The 3363-nt window shown below is 39.5% G+C and overlaps 1 long non-coding RNA gene across 1 annotated transcript; it reads left to right on the top strand.

The window, feature by feature from the left end:
- The first annotated feature begins 849 nt into the window (after window positions 1–849).
- On the top strand, window positions 850–2188 carry LOC107968615 (uncharacterized). Its single transcript, XR_001709920.2, has 3 exons — window positions 850–1075; window positions 1265–1356; window positions 2058–2188. It is a non-coding gene; the product is annotated as an uncharacterized LOC107968615 (long non-coding RNA).
- Window positions 2189–3363: the final 1175 nt, after the last annotated feature.

The following is a 3363-nucleotide window of genomic DNA, read 5'->3' as shown; positions in this document are numbered from 1 at the left end:
ACATCAGGCAGACAGTATCTGACCTAGACTTTAAACGTCACAGGTATTATGTTTATTTGGGGATGAAAAAAAAAAAAAAGAAAAGAGCGTGCGATAGCAGGGAGGAGGCTGCGTTGATTGGTTATATGCCTGTCTGCTTTCTTGCTTGTTTCAGGCTAACATCATTGAATTCTAACATGGCAATTCTTTTTTTCCAAGATCTGCTGCAGGGAAAATCATCATGGCACATGTTTACCTATGTAACAAACCTGTACAGCCTGTACATATACCCTAGGAACTTAAAATATAAAAAATAAACTTCAAAAAAGATCTGCTGCAGGAATTCACCAGGGTGTCAAATCAATCAGAAATAACCATCAAGAGCAGTTGACATGAAAATATGATGTGAAACTGTCATTCAGTCATCTGCCATCTATGAAATTAGAAAATAAAACCCTAGCTCTAGAATCCTCAAACTTGCAGATGCTGCAGTTGCGTGAGATCATAGCTGAAGGTTCTAGAAAAAGTTGTCACAATCATCTTTTCACTAACTTCTAAAAGTCCGCCATATTTCCCATCTCTCTCATCTTCACGGGTCCTTTTATTTATGTTTTAATTCAAACTGATCAAGCATCTACTATGTGCTACAGAGATAAGATAGAAAGAGGAATAGATATATATATAATATATTACATATAATTATAATATATAATATATTATATAATTATAATATATATAATATATTATATATATTATAATATATAATATATTATATATTATAATTATATAATATATTATATATATTATAATATATATAATATATTATATATAATTATAATATATATAATATATTATATATATAAATTATAATGCTTGGCAGTATAACTTTATCACTTCAATATAACATGCTGTATATACAGACCCATGTTTTCTACTTGCTTTTTGTTGTTGTTCAGAGAAGGATCACTGGGTCTGGGGCAATCAGAGAAGACCTCATGAGGACTGGAAAATCTTATTTCTTGAAGTTCAAGCTCAAGTATCAACAAGGAAGAAAATGCCAAATAGAAGGAATGATATGAGCGAAGGAGGTGTGAAGGTAGGGAAGTTCTAGATGTGCCCTGTGTAAAATATCACTTGTGCATCCACACACACAGGTAGAAAGGGAGATAGACACACCTTCAATCACGCACCATTCACTCTATCCCCTTACTCTGCTTTATTCTTTCTCACAACATTTACTATTACCTGATGCATATGTATTTGTGTGATTACTGTCTCTTTCCAGGACAAGTTCCATGACAGCAAGAACTTCATTTCATTCACTGCTCTGTCCTCAGTGCCTAGTTCAGTGCCTGACACATTGCAGCTTCTAGATAAGTATGGAAAGGAGGAAAGGAGGAAGGGAGGAAGGCAGGGAGGAAGGGAGGGATGGAGGGATGGAGGGATGGAGGGACGGAGGGAGGAAAGAAGGAAGGAAGGAAAAGGAAGGAAGGAAGGAGGGAAAGAGGAAAGGAAGGGAGGGAGGAAGGGAGGGAGGAAGGAAAAGGAAGGAAGGGAGGGAGGAAGGAAAAGGAAGGAAGGAGGGAAGGAAAAGGAAGGGAGGGAGGAAGAAAGGAAAAGGAAGGAAGGGAGGGAGGGAGGGGAGGGAGGGAGGGAGGAGAGAAAAAAGAAGGGAGGGAGGGAGGGAGGATGAGAGGATGAGGAGGTGCTCATAACATCCATGGAGAAACACATCAGAGAGTCTTGGGAAACTTGATGGCCAGGGCAAATGGGGACAGAGTGTGGAGCGTCTTGAATGCTGGATGAGAAGCTTGGGTTTTTTCCTGTTTCTTCAAAGATGCCAGCATGGTCAAAAAATAAGGACAGTAGCTATGCTTTTAGAAGATTAATCTGGTGCAAATATTGGATGAATTTTAGGGAAATGAGACTAGAGGTAAAATAGCAGTTACTTTAAAATAGATAATGATAATGATGGGTTACAGCCATTCAATAAAATGGGAATCAATGAGACCTTAACGTATAAATAATTAAATAAATAAGTACGAAGTATAAGGTGGGTTTGGAATATCTTGTTTCAGAAAGTAAAGAAGTATTCAAAGATTGATACAGACGTGTCAAAAGGACTTGGGAGCCAGCTTGAAGGGAGTTTCACCGGCCAAATTTGGAAAATTTGACCTTTGAAATAAATAATGATAGTGATGATTTACAATCCATTGGATAAAATGAGAATCTATGAGGCCTTAAAGATATAAATAAACAAGTGGGTGAGAAGGGAAAGCCCTTCCTTACAGTGAATGCCAACTAATAAAGGTAGATAGGATGACAGAAATGGGAGATTATAGATCTTCTTCTATGATGTGGCAACCATGATAGAGGAAGATATCAATAATTGCTAAGGATGGTGGGTAAAGGTTCAGTGAGGAACAGGATATTGGTACAATGCCAGAATATCTCCCTACAAAATACTCATTAATCACAATGGAAAAAACAGTGGCTTTTTGGAGGAGAAATATGACAGAAACCAACCCGACAAAGTGGTCAAGATAACACCAAGGGAAGAATCTATATTCTGCATCAGGAAGAGCACAGCATAATTTTCTGGAAGTCTTCCAGGAGTGCATGGCTTGAGTCTGGCCGTGAGGACACATCGGACAGACCCAGGTCAGCCTTCAAAATCAAAAGTCATGCTATGGTTTGAATGTGTCCCCAGAAGTTTACGTGTTGAAAATATAATTCCCAGTGGGATTATATCTAGACATAGGTTTTTAGGCGGTAACTAAACTTAAATGAGATCATAAGGATGAGGCCCTAATTCAGTAGGACTAGTGGCTCTGTAAGAAGAGCAAGAGAGACCTGAGATGGTATCCACTGGCCCTCTCACCATGTAAATGCCTTCCACCTCCATCAAAAGGGGGCCCTAGACCTCGGACTTCCCAAGACAATGAACCCAAGACATTTCACTATGATTTGTCAAGAGCGAAGATTAAAGAAAAAAGCAGGGGCCAGGCGTGGTGGCTCACGCCTGTAATCTCAGCACTTTGGGAAGCCGAGGCAGGTGGATCACTTGAGGTCAGGAGTTCAAGACCAGCCTGACCAACACGGAGAAACCCCGTCTCTACTAAAAATACAAAATTAGCCGGGCGTAGTGGCGCATGCCTGTAATCCCAGCTACTCAGGAGGCTGAGGCAGGAGAATCGCTTGAACCCGGGAGGCAGAGGTTGCAGTGAGCTGAGATCACACCATTGCACTCCAGCCTGGGCAACAAGAGCAAAACTCTTTCTCAAAAAAAAAAAAAAGAAAAAGAAAAAAGGAAAGCAAAGAAAAGAAAAAAGGCCAGGAAGTTAGTAACATTTGTAGATAATCAGTGTTTATCAATGGCTTCAC

The sequence above is a fragment of the Pan troglodytes genome, chromosome 16 (genome assembly GCF_028858775.2).
Source record: "Pan troglodytes isolate AG18354 chromosome 16, NHGRI_mPanTro3-v2.0_pri, whole genome shotgun sequence".
In the NCBI taxonomy this organism is placed as follows: Eukaryota; Metazoa; Chordata; class Mammalia; order Primates; family Hominidae; genus Pan; species Pan troglodytes.
This window is presented reverse-complemented; position numbering and strand designations above follow the sequence as displayed.